This window comes from Vicugna pacos, unplaced genomic scaffold (assembly GCF_048564905.1).
Source record: "Vicugna pacos unplaced genomic scaffold, VicPac4 scaffold_20, whole genome shotgun sequence".
Taxonomy (NCBI): Eukaryota; Metazoa; Chordata; class Mammalia; order Artiodactyla; family Camelidae; genus Vicugna; species Vicugna pacos.
In genome coordinates, this window is record NW_027328741.1 from 43,669,515 (window position 1) to 43,688,710 (window position 19,196).

Sequence of the window (19,196 nt, forward strand, 5' to 3'; positions counted from 1 at the left end):
AGTCATAGAGTGGCAGGCTTGATAATAAAACATGAACCATCAATATGCTGCATACAAGAGACCCACTTCAGGGAGAAGGATACTTATAGCTTGAGAATGAAGGGATGGAAAAGGGTATTCCATACAAATGGAAAAGCCAGAAAAGCAAGGTTTGCAGTACTGATGTTAGACAAAAGATTCTTTAAAACAAATGCCATAAAGAAAGATAAAGAAGGACACTTTATAATGATTGAAGGAGTGATACAAGTTGAGGATAGCACACTCATTAATTCATATGCAACAAATTCAGGAGCACCTAAGTACATAAAATAGTTACTAACTGATATAACGGGGGATAGTGATGGGAATCTAATCATAGTTGGAGATTACAACACTGCTTTAACATCGCTGGACAGATCACCGAAACAGAAAATAAATTAGGCAACAGAGAAGTTAAATATGACAATAGAAATATTACACTTGGTGGATAATTTCAGAGCATTGCACCCACCACAAAATAGCATATACATTCTTTTCAAGTGCTCATGGGACATTTTCCAGGATTCATGATATACTTGTGCACCAAAGATCCTCAGCAACTTTAAGAAGATAGAAATTTCCTCAAGCATCTTTACTGACTACAATGCCATTAAGCTAAAAATCAGCATCAGAGAAACAAAGGAGAACAAAAGGAAAACATGGAGATAAAACAATATGTTATTAAAAATCCAATGGGTCACTGAATAAATCAAAGCTGTAATGAAAAAGTACCATTAGATAAAAGGAAGTGAAAACAAAAGCACACAAAATTTATGGGACACAGCAAAAGCAGTGCTGAGAGGGGAGTTTATAGTGATACAGGCCTTCCACAAAAAAGTAGAACAATCACAAAAATCAATTTATCCCGCCAGCAGAATGAACTAGAAAAAGAAGAACAAAAAACCCCAAAAGGAAGCAGAAGGAAGGAAATTATAATCATTGGGGAGGAAATATATAAAATAGAGATTGAAAAAACCATAGGAAAAAAATCAACCAATACAAAAGCTGGTTTTTTGAAAAAGTAAGTAAAATCAACAAACCTCTGGCCAAACTCTGAAAGTAGGAAAGAGAGAGAGCACAAATTAGAATGGAGAAATTAGAAGAAATAAAAAAGAAATACAGAATAACGTACGATAATATAATGAAAATTTTGTGGAAACAAACTGGATAACCTAGAGGAGACGGACAAGTTTCTGGAAACATACTGTCCACCAAGACTGAATCTAGAAGAAACTGACCGCTTGAACAAGGAGAGCACTACAAATGAAATCAAAATAGCAATATAAAACCTCCCAACAAATAACAGTCCATGACCGGACGGCTTCACTGAGGAATTCAACCAAACATACAAATAAGAACTCATACCAGTATTTCTCAAATTATTCCAGAAGATTGAAAAAGAAGGAACACTCCCAAAGTCATTCTATAAAGCCACAATCACCCTGATACCACAACCAGGCAAAGACACTACCAAACAAGAGAATTATACGCCAATATCACTGATGAACACAGACGCAAAATTCCTTACCAAAATAGTAGCAAATAGAATCCAAGAACACAGAAAAAAATTTATACATCATGACCAAGTGGGGATCTTGCCAGGGATACTGGGGTGGTTCAACATATGCAAATCAAACAATATAATACAGCACATAAACAAGAGAAAGGACCAAAACCACATGATCATCTCAAAAGATGCAGGAAATGCATTTGATAAAATTCAACACCCACGTTTGTTAAAGTCTCACCAAAGTAGGAATAGAGGGAATATATCTCAGCATCATGAAAGCTATAGATAAAAAACCTACAGCTGGCATAGTACTCAATGGTGAGAAAGTTAAATTCTTCCCACTAAAATCTGCTACAAGAGAAACATGCACACAATCACGGCTCCTACTGAAGATAATCTTGGAAGTCCTAGCCACAGTAATCAAACAAGAGAGAAAAGTAAAAGGGATGCAAGTTGGAAAGGAAGAAATAAAAGTCTCACTATATGCAGATAATATGTTACTAAATATAGAAAACACTACAAGATCCAGACAAAAACTAATATAGCTGATCAAAGAATTCAGCAAGTTAGCAGGTTACAAGATTAAGGTTCAAAAATCAGTGGCATTTCTTTACACTAAAGATTCAGATAATACTATATAACTACAGTCAACATGACAGCACTTTTTTGGTAGGAAAACAGACACATAGGCCAATGGAACAGAATAGAGAGCCCAGAAATGAACCCACAAATTTTGGTCAATTAATCTTCGACAATGGAGGAAAGAAAATACAATGGAATAGAGACAGACACTTCAGCAAATGGTGTTGGAGAAACTGGACAGCAGCATGTAAATCAATGAAGCTAGAACACTCCCAATGAAGCTAGAACACCACACACAAAAATAAACTCAGAATGGATCAAAGGCTTAAACAAAAGACAAGATGCAATAAACCTCCTGGAGAAAAATATAGGCAAAATATTATCTGACTTAAGTCTCGAAAATTTTATCGTAGAAGAAATAAAAGCAAGAATAAATAAATGAGACCTAATGAAACATACATGCTTCTGCACAGTATAGATACCTGAAGTAAAACAAAAAGACAACCTACGGAAAGGGAAAAAAATTCGCATATGAAAGCGACAAAGACTTGATCTTCTTTGTATATAAGCATTTCATCCAATTGAATAAGAAAAAATAAACAACCCAATGCAAAAATGGGCAGAAAAGCTTAACAAGCGATTCTCCAAGGAAGACATACAAATGATCAAAAGGCACATCAGAAAATACTCAATATCACTGATTATTAGAGAAATGCAAATCAAAACTACAGTGAGGTATCACCTCACACGTGTCAGAATGGCCATCAAACAATAATTCACAAATGAAAAATACTGGAGTGGCTGTGGAGAAAAGGGAACCGTCCTTCACTGCTGGTGGCAATGCAGTTTGGTGCAGCCACTGTGGACAAAAGGATGGAGATTCCTCAAAAGCCTAGGAATAGACTTAACATATGACCCAGGAATCCCGGTCCTGTGCATAAATCCAGAAGGAATCCTTCTTCAGGATGACACCTGCACCCCAATATTCATAGCCAGCATTATTTACACTAGCCAAGACATGGAAACAGCATAAATGTCCATTTACACTTGACTGGATAAAGAAGAGATGGTATATTTATACAATAGAATACTAGTCAGCCATATAAACTGACAGCTTAACGCCATTTTCAGCAACATGGATGCTCCTGGAGAACATCAGTCTAAGTGAAGTAAGCCATAAAGAGAAAGAAAAATACCATATGAGATGGCTCATCAGTGGAATCTAAAAAAAAACAAAAAACAAAAAAGCCCAAATACACAACAGAAATAGACTCACAGACATTGAATACAAAGTTTGGTTGCCATGAGGCGGGAGGTGGAAGAGATAGACTGGGAGGACAAAATTGTAGAATAGATAAACAGGATTGTACTGTATAGCACAGGGAAAAGAACAAAAAATCATATGGCAGCTCAAAGAGGAAAAAACGGGACAAAAAATGTATATATGTTCATTGAAACTGAAAAATTATGCTCTACGCTGGAATTGGAGACAATTTTGTAAAATGACTGTAAATCAATAAAAAAGTTAAAAAAGGAAAAAAACATTATCCTAAATATTACAGGTGTAAATATAAATTATAGAGAAAAGAACTATGCAAAAGTGGTAAAACCAAAGATTATGATTTATGTTTTCTTTTTGAGATAAGCAAATCATAAAACCTCTAGCCAGGTGCATCATGATGAAAAGATAGATGCTCCAAAGAAATAAATTAAGAAATAAAAGAAGAGAAATATCAATTGTTACATCAGTTATACAAAAAAAGGATCATTTTGTCAACATTTACATGCCAATAAACTGGACAGCTTAGAAGAAATAGACAAATGTCTAGAAAGAGACAGAGATAAGGAGAAACAAATAATTTGATCAAACTGCTTACTAGAAGAAAGATAGAATTTGCATTTAAAAAATTATTAAATAGAAGTGCAGATTTTAACAGCTCACATGGATAAGTGTACAAAAATATAAAGCAGAACTCATACTCTTCAAACAATTCAAAATTAGTGAAGATGTGGGAAGCTCCCAAATTAATTCTATGAAGCTTTCATCACCTTTATAGCAAAGCCAACAAACAAAGTACGGGCAAAGGGAATTTCAAGCCATTATATTTGATAGATTTAAACACAAAAATTCTAAAAAATATTATTAGCATTCTAAATCCAGCAATACCTAAAATGAATCATACACCATGATCAACTTGGATTCATTTCAGGGTCACAAGAGAGGTTCAACATACACAAATGAATCAGTTTGATACACCACATTAACAATAGAAAAAGAGAAAATGACATGGTAATACCAATAAATCGATAAAAACATTTCATAGAATTCAACATTTATTCATTTAAACAACAACAGCAACAACAACAGAAACCTCTTAGCAGAGAAGGATTCAGAAAATATATCTCAACATAACTAAAGTCATTAATTACAGACCCATAGACAACATAATATGCAAAAGTGAAAACCTGAAAGCCAAATTAAGGGATAAGACAAGGGTGCCCAGTTTCACCATTTTTATTAAACACAGTATGGGAAATTCTAACAACAGTAATCGGACAAGAAAAAATGTCATTCAAGTTGGATTGAATGAAGTAAAACTGTTATTATTTTATATGACATGATAAACTATATAGAGATCCCTAAAGATTCTCCACACCAGAACAAATAAAACTAATAAAGACATTTAGCAAAGAAGCATGATTCATGATTAATATACAAAAACTGTCACTTTTTTTACACTAACTGAATAATTCCATAATTTTAAAATGTCCATAAGAAATCAGATCAAAAAATGAAAAACCTATGGAAAAAACAAGATAGTAAAATCAATAGGACACTGATGAAGAAATTTGAAGATGATGCAAAGAAATGGAAAGGAATTTTAAGGACTTAGTTTAGAGGAATAATTACTTTTAAAATATACATTCTACAAAAGATGTGTACAGATATAAAGTGATTCAGATCGAACTACATGATATTTTCCACAGAAATAAAAACAGTCCTATGATTTGAATGGAACTGCAAAAGAATCAGAACTGCAAAAGTAACAATGAGGAAAAAGAACAATGTTGGAGGCATAAACCATAACACACCCAGATCTCAGACTATATTACAATAATACAGTAATCAAAACACCACAATGCTGGAAAACAAACAAACATCTATATCATTGGAATGGATAACAGGGGCAGAAATTAAACATCACACCTATGGTCAACTAAACTATGACAAAGGAAACAAATATATACAAAGCCTGAACAGTCTTCAGCAAGTGATGTTGAGAAAGCTAGACAGCTACATGTAAATCAATGAAATTAGAACACTCCCTCACACTGTACAAAAATAAACTCAAAATGTTTTAAATATCTGAATCTAATACATGACATAATAAAACTCCTGGGACTAACATAGGCAAAACAAGACATAAATTGTAGTAAAATTTTCTTTTGTCACTCTCCCAAGCTGAAAACAATAGAAGAAAGATAAACAAATAGGTATTAATTTAATTTAAAAACTTCTACACAGCAAAATAAACAAAATGAAAAGATGCACTTCCAAATGGGAGAAAACATTAGGAAACAGTGCAATCAACAAGAGATTAATTTCAAAAATACACAAATCATTCATACAACTCCATTTCAAAAATTTACAAACAACTCAGCCAGAAAATGAGCAGAAGACAATTCTCTAAAGAAGACACACAGATGACAAACAGGAACATAAAAATATGCTCTCATTGCTAATCATTATACAAAGGCAAGACAAAAATAAACAATGACTTACCCCACAATATTGAGAAGAGCTGTCTTACAAATATCTACAAAAAATAAAGACTGAGGTGTTTGTGCAGAAAAAGGGACCCTCCAATGCTGTTGGCTGGAATGAAAATTGGCGCAACCACTTTGCAAACTGTATGGAAGTTTTTAATTAATAAAAATAGTCCTATCATATGACACAGCAGTCCCACTTCTGGGCATATAAAACATAAATCCTGAAAACAAAAATCCAAGGGTAAAATATAAGAAGTACACTCTGAGATTGGACTTAATATGATTCTACATATGTCTCCTCTGGGAAGGGAAGCAGAAGCAAACAAAATACGATTGTATCACTCTAAACAGATTTACACTGCAGAAGAAATGATCAATAAAATGAAAAGTCAACCAACACAATGGGAGAATATATTTTCAAGTGATATTTTCCAATCTAGTGTTAATATCCAAAATATATGGCAAACAATTACCCCAAAACAACAACAAAAATACCAAAGAATCCTATTAATAAAAGTCCATAGGAACTGAATAGATTGATCTGAATCAATTTTCTGTAGAAAACATACAGTTGGCAAAATGACACATGAAAATATGTTCAGAGTTATAAATTATTAGGTAATTCATAAACCACAAATGAGACAAGACCTCACACTTGTCAGAAGGCTCTCATCAAAATGAAAAGAAATAGATATTGGTTAGATTGTGGAGAAAAATTAACACCATGGACACTGTTGAAAGTAATGCATAGTATTGATTACGTTGCATATATACATCAAATTTTCTTCATCCATTTTTCTGTCAAGGTGATGTTGGGTTTGTAGGCCCCTGTCTGAAAGCTCAAGAGAATAAGCTCATTGGCTGAACTGATAAACAAGCTGTGAGGAATGTCACATATCCAGGGTGGATAAGAAATGGCCTGCCCCCAATGTATCCAGTATGGATGGCTGGATAGCCTATTCTGGGTAAGATACTCAGAGGAGGACAACCTAAGATAGGCACAGCCGGCTGGATAAGAGATGGCATACTTAATGGAGTTCCGTGATGAAATTTAAATCAATCTTTGATCATTTAACATCCTGTGTTTATTGCAGGAGCATGGCGACATAAATAGCTTAAGGTTATTAACATTGTTATAACTAAGATGATATGTGAGGTATTGTGCATGTCCGAAATAAACCCTGTTTCTAAGAATCAATAAACAGAGAACTGCTTCACTTCTCTCCACACAGTGTTTGTGTGTATATGATATCGTACCACTGACAGGCATAATTAAATTTCTTTGAAGACCTTAAAAGTATGTTGCATTATATACAATGCTCTTTCTGCACCTATTGAAATGATTATGTGAGTTTCATTCCTCATTCTATTAGTGTGGCATGTCACCTTTATTCATTTGAATATTTTGAAGTATCCTTAAACCCAGGGATAAATCCCTTTACTCGTGTACGTGTATGATACGTTAAATGTGTTGTTGAATTCATTTTGCTTGTGTTTTGTTGAGAATTTTTGCACATATGTTCAACAGGGATAATATTCTATATTTTGCATATAATGTCCTTTCTAGCATTGTTATGCGAATAAATCTGGCATCATAAAACAAGTTTGGAATTTTTCACCCCCTTCAAATTCTTGGAAGATTTGGGGAAGAACTGCTGAAAAATTGTCTTCAAATTTATGTCAGAATTTACCAGTAACGTCGTCTTGAAAATTTTTTCTGCTTTAGTACGTATGGATTACCGATATACTCATACACACTTTTGCTCCATTTAACTGTCTAATTTCTTCTTCATTCAGTATTGGAAGACATATGTTTCTGGGAATTTGTCTTTTGTTCTAGGTCATTCAAATCATTGCCAATGGTAATTTCTTATGATGCTATGCATCTCTACAACACCAGAGGTAATATCTTTTCTTTTATTTCTAATTCTATTTCAGTCATTATTTTCTTAGCAAACCTAAACTTTTGTCCAACTTACGTTTAAAAGAAACAAACAGGTTATTTTTATCTTTTCAATTGTTTCTCGTTATTTGCCTTACTCTCATACATTCACTTTTCTTCTATATTCTTTCTGTTTTCTCCTAGATTCTTGAGGTGTGAAGATAAATAGTGTGAATCATTGTACTTCATTTATTATTAAATAATTATATTTTGTTATTATTTATTTATTTATTTACATTTTTATTCATTTATTTATCATTGAAATACTGCCATTTGTTCCCATACATGCGTATATTTGTGGGCCTATTAAAGGTTACTTCACGATATTTAACTTACTACCCTTTGTCATACAAAAAAAATTTTCAAAAAAATCTATTTTTATATATAGTGGATAACTTTTATAAAAGTACAGCTCTCAGATATATCCTTTTGCATCCACTTTCCACATAATCATATTACTGTAGTTCTGTGAGTGTGCTTTAGTTTTGTTGATGAAATCATAGTGTTCTCATCCAAATTTTTTTTTAAGGGTCCACATATATCATGTCATGTATTATTTTTCTTTCTCTTTCTGGCTTACTTCATTTAGAATGACACTTTTTGGGGACATCCATTTTGCTGCAAATGTCATTGTTTTATCAATTTTTATGGCAGAATATTATTCCATTGTGTAAATACAGCATAACTTCTGAATTCTGTCATCTGTTGTTGGACAATTAGGTTGCTTCCATGTCGTGGCTGTTGTATATAGCACTGCTAAGAACATTGGGGTGCAGGTGTCTTTTTTAATTAGGGTTCCCTTTGATATATACCAAGAACTGGGATTGCTGGATTGTATGTTAAGTCTATTTTTATTCTTTTGAGGAATCCCCATCCTGGTTTTCACAATGACTGCACTAAACAACATTCCTTCCAACAGTGTCAGAGGGTTCCCTTTCTCCACAGTATCCCGAGCACTTACTGTTTGTGGACTTTTTAATGATGGCCATTGTGACTATTGTGAGGTGATACTTCATTATAGTTTTGAATTGCCCTTCTCTGATAATGATAGTGAGCAATTTTTTTTTATATATCTATGTGGCATTTGTGTGTCTCTATTGGAGAATTGCTTGTTTAGGGCTTCTGCCCATTTTCAGATTAGGTTTCTTGTTTTTATTTTTAGTATTAGGTTGTATGAAGACTTTATATTTTGGAAATTAAGACTTTGTCAGTTGCATCATTTCTGAACATTTTCTTTAATCCCACAGGTTGTCATTTTTCTTTGTTTATGGTTCCCATTTCTATGCAAAAGCTCGTAAGTTTAATTAGGTCCCATTAATTAATTTTGCTCTTACATTCATTACCTGGGTAGTCTATTCTGGGAGATCATTTCAGAGTGTTTTGCCTATGTTTTCTTCTAGGAGATTTACTGTGTCTTGACTAACATTTAAGTCTTCAAGCCATTTTGAGTTTATTCTTGTGTAAGGGGTTAAGGAGTGTTCTAATTCCATTGCTCTGCATGCTGCTATCCAGTTTTCCCAACACCAGTTGGTGAAGAGATGGTCTTTCTCTGTCATATTCCTGGCTACTCTGTCGAAGATTAATAGAACATAGGCCTGTAGATTTATTCCTAGGCCCTCTATTTTGTTTCATTGGTCCATATGCCTGTTTCTGTACCAATATCATGTCATTTTGATTATTGTAGCTCTGCAATAGTGTATGGAGACCTGGTGGTTTATTCTTCCAGCCTCTTTCTTTTTCTTGAATATTCCTTTTGAAATTATGGACCTTTTATGACTCTTTGAAAATCTTAAGATTATTTGTTTCAGTCGTTAAAAGAAATTTTTTGCATAATTTGATAGGAAATCACATTAATTCTGTGGATTGCCTTGGGCAGTATGGCCATTTAAACAATATTATTTCTTCCATTATGAGACCATTGGGTATCTTTTCAATTCTTCAAGTCATTCTTGATTTTCTCAATCAAAGTTTTCTTGTTCTCCATGTATAAGTCATGCACCTACTTGGGCAGATTTATTCTTAAATATTTTATAGATTTCTGTGCAGTTATAAAAGCAGTTGTTTCTATACTTTTTTTCCTGTCGATTCAATTGCAGTGTTAAGAAATGCAGTTGGTTTTTGTACATTATTCTAGGTACATTACCTATTTCCTTTTTTAGCCTAAGTATTTTATGTGAAGCTTTTACAGTTTTCTATATATAGTGTCATGTCTCCTTATCGTGGCAATTTTACCTCTTCTTTTCCAGTCTGAATCGTTTTATTTCTTTTTCTTGACTGATGGTTGTTGCTAGGACTTCCAAGACTATATTTAATTGAAATTGCGAGAATGGGCAACCTTGTATTGTCTTAGGTTTTTGTGAGAAGGGTTTCAGTTTTTTACCATTGAGTATTTTGCTGGCTATATGTTTGTCATAAATAGCTTTCATTATGTTGAGATATGGTCCCTATATGCCCACTGTGATAAGAACTTTTATAGCAAATAGGTGTTAAATTTTATCAAATGTTTTTTCTGCATCTACTGAGATGATCATGTGGTTCTTTGTCCTCTTTTTTGTTGATATGGTGTATCACAATTGATTGATTGATTTGCATAAGTTCAACCATCCTTGTGTTCCTGGGATGAACCTAACTTGACCATGGTGTATAATCTTTTTTTACATGCTGTTGGATTCTGTTTATTAAGAATTTCTTAAAGACTTTTACATCTATGTTTATCAATGATATTGGCCTATAGTATTCTTTAGGGGTAGTGTCTTTGTCTGGTTTTGGTATCAGGTTGATGTTGGCCTTATGGTGTGAGTTTGGGAGTACTCTCTCCATATCAATCTTTTGGAAGAGTTTGAGGAGGACTGGAATGGATTTTTCTTTGTATGTTTGGACAAATTCTCCAGTGAATCTTTTTGGGTCTGAATTTTGATTGCAGAGATTTTTTTATTTTATTGATAATTCTATTCATTTTCTGGTGATATGTCTGTTCAAAGGTCAATTTCTTCTTGATGCAAAAATGGTGGGCTGAATATTTCCAGAAATTCTCCATTACTTCCTGGTTATCCAGTTTGTTTCCATAGAGTTGCTTATGGTGTTCCCTTATGATATTTTGCAAATTTGTTGTACTCTTTGTAGTTTCTCCATTGTCATTTCTTATGTTATTTGTGTTCTCTCTCTATTCTTGTTGATGTGTCTCTCCAGAGTTTTGGCAATTTTGTTTACTATTTCAAAAGAGAATTTCATTTTTTTCAATTTTTTATTCTCTATTTCAATTCTTTCTTCATTGATCTTTTTTATTTTCCTCTTTCTGCTGACTTTTGTTTTTTTTTTGCTCTTCTTTTCATTATTAATTTATATAGAACGTTAGATTATTTATTTGAAATTGCTCTTTAACTTTCAGGAGGGCCTTGTCTCTATGAACATCCCTCTTAAGTCTGTTTTAACTTTATTCCATAAACTTTGCATAGTGTTTTGTCATATTTCTCAAGATTTTTTTTAATTTCCTCTTTTACTACATCACCTCCCCCCCTTGTTTTAGTACCATGTTGTTTAATCTACATGCTGTCATTTTTTCTACTTGTTTTTCTCTGATTGATTCCTAGATTCATGGTATTATACTCAGAAAAGATGCTTGAAATTATTTTTAACTGTTTAAATTTGTTGAGGCTTCTTCTGTGCCTGACTACATAATATTTCCTAGAAAATGTTCCATGTGCACTGGAAAAGAATGTATATTATGTTTTGGGGAGAAGTACTGTTTTAAAAATATCAACCAACTCCAATTATTTTATTGTATCTCTAAGTATCTTGGTTCCCTTATTAATTTTATGTCTGAAAGACCAGTCTAGTGATGGTAATGGGGTGTTGTAGTCTCCTACTGTTATTGTGTTCCCATCGATTTCTCCCTTTTTATCTATTAGTATTTTTCATGTGTTAAGATGCTCCTATATTGAGTGCATATATATTAATATGTATAATACCCTCATTTTTTATTGCTCCTTTAATCACTATATCATGTCCTTGTTTATCTTTCTCTATGGCCTTTGTTGTAAAGTCTATTTTGTTTGAAGTCAGTACTGCTAGTTCTTTTTGTTGTCATGTCCAATTGCATGGAATATATTTTTCCATCTTCTGACTATCAATTGGTGTGTGTTGCTCTAACTAAAATGGGTCTCTTGCATGCTTCATAAAGTAGGGTCTTGTTATATTATCCCATCTGACAAAATATATCTTTTGATTGAAGCACATAGTCTATTAACAATTGTGATAATTATTGGTAGACGTGTTTATTTCCATTTTGAACTTCAATTCCCTGTTGATTTTTTGTTTCCTTTTTCTTCATTTCATTTTCTTTTTGTGGCTTGATAAGTTTTCTTTTATTATCTTGGTTTCTTTTAGGCTTTGTGAATTCATTGAAAGTTTTTGACTTATGGTTAACCTGTTTTGTATGCATATTGAACCCTTATTATATCTGTTTATTTTAACTGTTAAGAGTACAAATTCTAACCGATCCTAAAGGGAACAGAAAGAAGAAAAAAATTCACTGTATTGTCCTGTTTCACACTCTGACCCTTAAAAATTTTGATGTCCTGTTTTACAACATCATGTTTATTCTATTGTAAGTCATTGTAGCTATTGCCTTTCTAATTATGCCTTTCTCCTTTCTCTAGCATTCTGGTTCTTTTTTTAGAGTAGATCTTTCATTATTTCTTTTTCTGTTGCTAAATTCTTTTAGTATTTGCTTTTGTGGAAGTTATTTATCTCTCCTTCTATTCTAAAGTAAAGCCTTGCTTGATATATTATCTTAGATTCCAGGTTTCTTTCATTTAGGAATTTGAATATGACTTCACACTGCCTTCTGCTTTTTGTATTTGTGTAGGAATCGTGTTTACATATATAATGAATATAATTATATATATATATGTAAAGAAAACCTAGAAATGAAGTTAACAAATAAGGAGAATACCTATACATTAAAAGATAGATAGCATGGATGAAGGAAATTAAAAATGATCCAAAGAAAAGAAAAGATCACTTATGTTAATAATGTGAAAAAATGTGGTGGAAACAACCATACTACCCAAAGGAATCTACATTTATTGTGATTCATCTCAAAATACCCATGAGATTTTTTCATTAAATAGAACAAATAATTTCAAAATTTATATGTAACCACAAAGATCATGAGTTGCAAATATAACCTTGCAAAAGAGTATTAAATACAATAGTGTAAAGTTCTCTGATATTAAACAGTCCTGCAAAGCTTTAGTAATTTAAACAACATGATACTGGCTCAAAAATAGACACCAATCTATTCCTTCACACCTATGATGAATTAACCCATGAAAAAGGAAGCAAGACTATAAAATGAAGAAAAGACATTCTCCTCAATATGTAGTGCTGGGGAGATTGAACATGTGAAAGATAGATTAGAATATTTCTTCATATTGTATACAATCCATGAGCACAGAACATCTTTTATTTATTTTGTTTACATATATTTCTTGCAACTGTAATTTATAGACCTATGTTTAGATTTTTTATTTCACTTATCAAATGTATTCCTATTTTATTATTTTTGGTATAAATGTACACAAAATTGTTTTCCTAATTTCTTTGTCTGATTATGTGTTGTTACTATATAAAAATGAAATGGATATTTGTATATTGATTTTGCATTTGGCAAATTTACTATCTTTATTCATTATTTCTAACAAACACTGGAGGAGTCTGTGGAGTTTTCCATCTATTTATAATTATGATATCTGTAAAAATTTTACTTCTTGTTTACAAGTTGTATGTCTTTTATATTTTTTCTTGGCTAGTTGTTCTGGTTAGGACTTCTAGAAGTGTAATTTAGGACTTGTGAAAATGAGCTACTTTTTCATATTCTTGGACCAGAGGAAAACCTTCCTGTCTTTTAACATTGAACTTGAATTTACTCATTGGTTTTTCATATATGGCTTTAATTATGTTTAGTTATATTTAATCTAGAGCGAATTTGTTAAGAATTTTTTGTACACAAAAATTAAGATCAGATCTGCCAATAATTTTCCTACATTTTTTGAGATAGTTACTTTTGAATTTTCTGTTATTTATGGGATGGTATCACATTTATTGATTTGCATCTGTTAAATAATATTTATGAATCATGACTAAATCAAACTAAACTATAGTTTCTAATACTTAGAACATGCAATGAATTCAGATTGCTAATATTTATTTAGAATTGAATGTACACATACTGAAGGAAAAATTTACATTGTAGCTTGAGTGTACATTTATTTATTTAAAAATTTTATCTCTCAACTTGAATTTGAATTATGTTTAATGGAATTTATTTCTAAATAAAGATTATAAGTTTTGGTAGTACTGGATTTACTACAGCTTTCTGATACAGAACATAGCTACTATTTACAATTAGTACACAAAACACTTGCCTTAAAATGCCGTATTATAATAACAATGCCAACTGTTTTAGGACTGGGAAACATATTGCTTCCTAAAATCCGTTACCTTGTCTTTTCCACCCCAACCCACATATTCAGTTATTTATTTGTTATTTGATTGTTTGTTTGCCCCTTATTGGAGGCACTGCTTATTGAATCCAGGATCTTGTGCATAAGTGTATTTATCAACATATTTTAGAACACTTAACAGAAGCCCCAAGAGTATGGATTATAAAGATGATAAGAAAATGTTTTCCTTCTTGGGACTGGAAAACCTCTGAGTGAAAGAATGGCAAAAATAAACATTTGTAAGTATACAATAAGATTTTCTCTAGTGTTATTTTAATGTAGAATATTTAATTACAATTGTTTTAATTATAGCACTGAATTACAATTTAAAACAAAAATTCCCCCTTTGGGATTTCTTGTTTGTTTCATTATTTTAATCTAATTATAATTCATATATATTTACCACTTATTTATAAAATTACGAAATAAACTGATATTTATTCTGCTCATGTTTTGAATATAGAGCTACTTATTGTAAAATACACAGATAAATAACTACTTCCGTTTCCAAATCAAATTATGTTTCACTTTAATTACAAATGATAATGAAATTCTTATAGCTTTTCTGTACAGGTTTTACACAAATTTCACTTTAAATTCCAAAACTTTAAAATTATTTAATTTATTCTCTGCATTATTTATACTCTGTTTACAAATCTGTTATAAATTTGTGTACAAAAGGAAGGAGATTGGTTTTATTTAAAAATACCCCAATATTAAATTATTTAAAAAAAGTTTGTGGGGTTAATATTTGCAGATCACACTATAAAAATAAACATCCAGTATGTTTCATTTTAACTGGATGAATGAGAAGTAAACACTGGCTGAATTTTCCACTTGAGTTGCTAGGAGACCAGTCGTTTTGTGATGTCACAGCTACTCAGGTTGAGAACCATTGTGGTGGCCAAGTAGTTTATTTGTGCAGGCCTGCCAAAGTAGCATTTCAAGCTGCAATGCTCAAAATCATGCAGATAAGAAAAGTACATGTAGAAAAAGCTATTTGAGGTGGCACATGTTTCTTCCGAAATTCAAGATGTGTCTCATTAAGTTGGACCAACTGATTCAGGAAACTCCGGTAGATCTGTTTGTGTGATCAAACATTCTCTGGGGACTTGGACTTGAGGTCCATGATTGAAGAAAATGCTTTTCAGGGTTTGTCTGAAGAATCCTTGATAAAAAGACCATGTTACACACATTGTGTCTCTGAACCAGATGAAGATAATGATTTTCGTTCTCTGACATTTCCAATAAACTCTGGAAAATGGCTGGGAGTGACCAATTTAAATCCATCTGGTGGGATGATAATGGAACTAACGTAGTGATTGATAAAGATGTCTTTAAGAAGGTAGTTTTGGAAAGAAAGGCCCATTTCAGAATATTTGAAACTGGAAGTATGAAATGTTTTGTTAGACAGCTTAACCTTTATGGATTTCATAAAGTGAGGCAGAATTTTCAAAGATCTGCTTCTCTAGCAGACTTTCTGGTAGAAGGAAAAGAAGTCTCTGTTTTAAGCAAGGTTTTCAGAAATTTTAGATACCACTTGGTAAGATATATAAAGTTTTATTTTGCAAATAACTCAATGTTAATATAATTGTAAAGCTAGATTTTAAAAATTTTATAAAACTACTAAAGCCAAAATTCTTTGTTTCTTCTAAAAAATGAGGACAGTGCCTTAAATATTCAAGATTATGAGAAACTTTGCTTGCAATTATGAATCTTACTGGAAACCTAAATAAATGTATTAAAGCTGTTTTTAAAAAGTGGCATGCACTGTTACTGCAAATGCTAACTTCTTTAATTTGATGACTATACTATTTAAATGCGTATGTTCCAAATAAGGAACTTCAAAAAGTAGTCAACAATGTTCATATTTTGATGATATTTTCTTTGAATTGTAAACGTGAAATCTGTGGGTTTATAGGTTAAGCTTATTGTAGTGTTGTATTTTGGTTTAAAATATTACTACAACATTCTTCCTTTGGTTGTAGCTGCAGTTCTACCATAATCCAAATTTTGAACGAGGCTGTCTCTAGATTTTAGTGAGAATAAAAAGAAGAGTTGGTATTAAAAATGCCTTTCTGGTATCTTCATTGGCTGAAGATTTCAAAAAGAGCACTTTAAAGGAGGGGGTAATGTGGATAATCATAATTCCGATTTTGTGGCTGACACTAGTGGAGAAAGTGCATTTTTATCTTCTGCAAATTTAAACATACCTCTAATAATAAAGCCCTCTGCTAGCCACATAATTGGTGATACAAACATCCCGGTCAGAGGTGATTTTTCTCCTTCATCATCAATGTCAGTTAGACCACCAGAACAAATTGCAGTGGATAAACGTGCTATTTTAAATCAGTTGGCCACTGTCCACAGGCACTCTCAAAGCAGTTACACTGAAGCAAATGGCCGTGTTGTGGACTTCATTACAACTACAACTTCTAATTCTCAGTACAGCATCTTGTCTCCCATACAGAGCAATTATTTTGGACTGATGGTGGAGCCTTCTAATTTTCCAAATAGATATCACAACATATCTGACAATGAACGTCATTTTTCTAAGCTTCAACCAGGGATCAACCCACGGTTTCCAGTGCCAGTGATAGCTGATACATCAGCTACCTCTCTTTCAAGGCCAATTCATCAGCCATCTTCAGTTTATGAACAGCATCCTAATTACAACTGATCTACCACAGGACTACCAGATTATGCAGGATAACAAAGATTAAAAGTGAGGTTGGCAAATGTCAACAAATATCTGCAATTTTCTTATTTGAACAATAAACATAGATGTGTACTTCTATTTTCTTTATATTTGTTTAAAATAGAGTAAAGAGTTAAATGGGAGACTAAGCTACCTTTTAAAGAAAAAAGAAGATATTTCATTGATATAAATATTTGATGGAAAAGTATGGGAGTAAATTTAAATAATTTCTTGTAAGGAAGAAGAGAAAATGGAACAATTTTGAGAAGTCTAAAACATGGAGAGAGGGAAAACTAATAAGTGGTTTCTGGTTCATCCTGGAAAGTATTAAAAGTGTTAAGTTAGGATAGGTTGGAACAGGAGATAAATGCAGGAACCGGCCCAGGGATCATGGTCTCTTTTATGTCATCCCTGGAATCATAAATATCACATGATATAGTCTCAGATGGCACATTCAGCATGTGATAGAATTTAAGAAGTAATTTTATCTATGGTCTTATATGTGCTGTTCTCAAAGTATTCCAATTGGTGCTTTCTTTTCCTCCCCTCAAGAGTCTACACTATATTTTCTAGTGAATATTTAATGTTGCTTTTATGTTCCAGCCAAAAAAAAGCTTACATCCTCAGGGTGACAATTTATGACTTTCCAACACTAAGCCCACAAACTCAATATCGTTTAGTCATTTTTTATAGATCTGGCATCTGATTACCTTGGCATATCTTTATGTTTCACTGTATCTGGTGATAAATCCAGGCAAATGCTTATCAGCCATATTAACTCCAAACTCACAAGTTTTGCTCCAGCTCATCCTTGGACTTAGGATATCCTCCTTTGGCATACTTAGATTTTCCATGTCTCAGCACAGAAATCACCTCCTGCAGATATTTTCTGTCTATCCCCCTTTCCTTGTCTAACTTGGATACCAGCACAGTAAGCACAGCACATGCCAGCGGATGCATTTTCGTATTTAGTGAATGAAAAAATATGTTGACTTTAAGCAAAATTTACTTTCCTGAAACAACAAATCTCTCATGGTTTTCAAACTATTTCATTATGGCCTTTACTCTTCATCACAAACTAGCTAATTTCATAGACAAAGTCTAATCACCCAAGAGAGTAAGTGGTGGTAGGTACAGGAGACAATGTATTATTCTCTTCTGAATTCATGCCTCCAGATGCGTAAAGCATTCCATTCACATTTGCTGGATTTTCTCCTGTCTCTTCATCACCCAACCACCCCAAAATAACTGATTCTCATCCCCATAGCTATAACTATACTGACTTCTAATTAATTTACTTCTTAGAATCAGAGCTTTGTCCAGAAGAGGGAGTGCCATTGCAAATATTTAATGTAGGTTTATCCACCCCACATAACTTTTGCCCCTTCTAACCTTCACACAGGAAGTACCTAAGAGGTACTTGACCCTTGGTTGGGGTGGTCGTATTCAGTAACCAAATTGCAATCTGAAATGTGTGGACAAGAAGGAGGTGAGGGTGATAGAAATAAAAATTTGTCCAACTGCAAGAATACCAAATTTCTGCAGATATTAAGAAATATAAAATATTCATGGAAGTCTTTGATGGTTTCCCATTAATTTAAAATAAAAGGTGAAGCATTTTCAGAAAGTGAAATGCCCTGAAATGCTGCAAAAATTGTAGGCAAGGTCAAGGATCCTAAGGCTTCTACTCACAAACATGCAGCCAGTGTCAGCTGATAAGATTGGAATGGCAACATTGAGTCCTGAAAATGTGTCACCAGTTGTGAAGAAAGCCTTTGACAATCTGGAGAATGGGCAAATGGGCCAGGGTAATCTCTAGCAACATCCCACCAATATGACCTTTGCCAAGAGAAGAAAAGAGACCACTTGCAGCAGGAGAACTGTGTCTGGACAGTAGTGGTTCTTCCTACAAAAGAAACATCAAACTTTTAAGTGTTTCAGCTCAAATCTGATGGTGGCTATGTTGTTGCTTACATTATCATTCTGGGGTTCAGATGGGCTTGTTCAGCAGCTATTTTCCATCTCTCTTATCAGACAGTGGGTCTTACCGTGATCATCTTAACAAGGTTCTATACTGATAAGTCAAAAGCTACAGTTTACTCTCAAAATTACAAATCCTGAAAAGAATATTGTTTGTTTGTCCATCTGTAGTCTTCTCCCTGGGAAAAC

The 19,196-nt window shown here is 32.9% G+C and overlaps 1 long non-coding RNA gene across 1 annotated transcript; it reads left to right on the forward strand.

Moving 5' to 3' along the window:
• The first annotated feature begins 15,265 nt into the window (after positions 1-15,265).
• LOC140693710 (uncharacterized) lies at positions 15,266-17,126 on the forward strand. Its single transcript, XR_012069407.1, has 2 exons — positions 15,266-15,404; positions 16,800-17,126. It is a non-coding gene; the product is annotated as an uncharacterized lncRNA (long non-coding RNA).
• Positions 17,127-19,196: the final 2,070 nt, after the last annotated feature.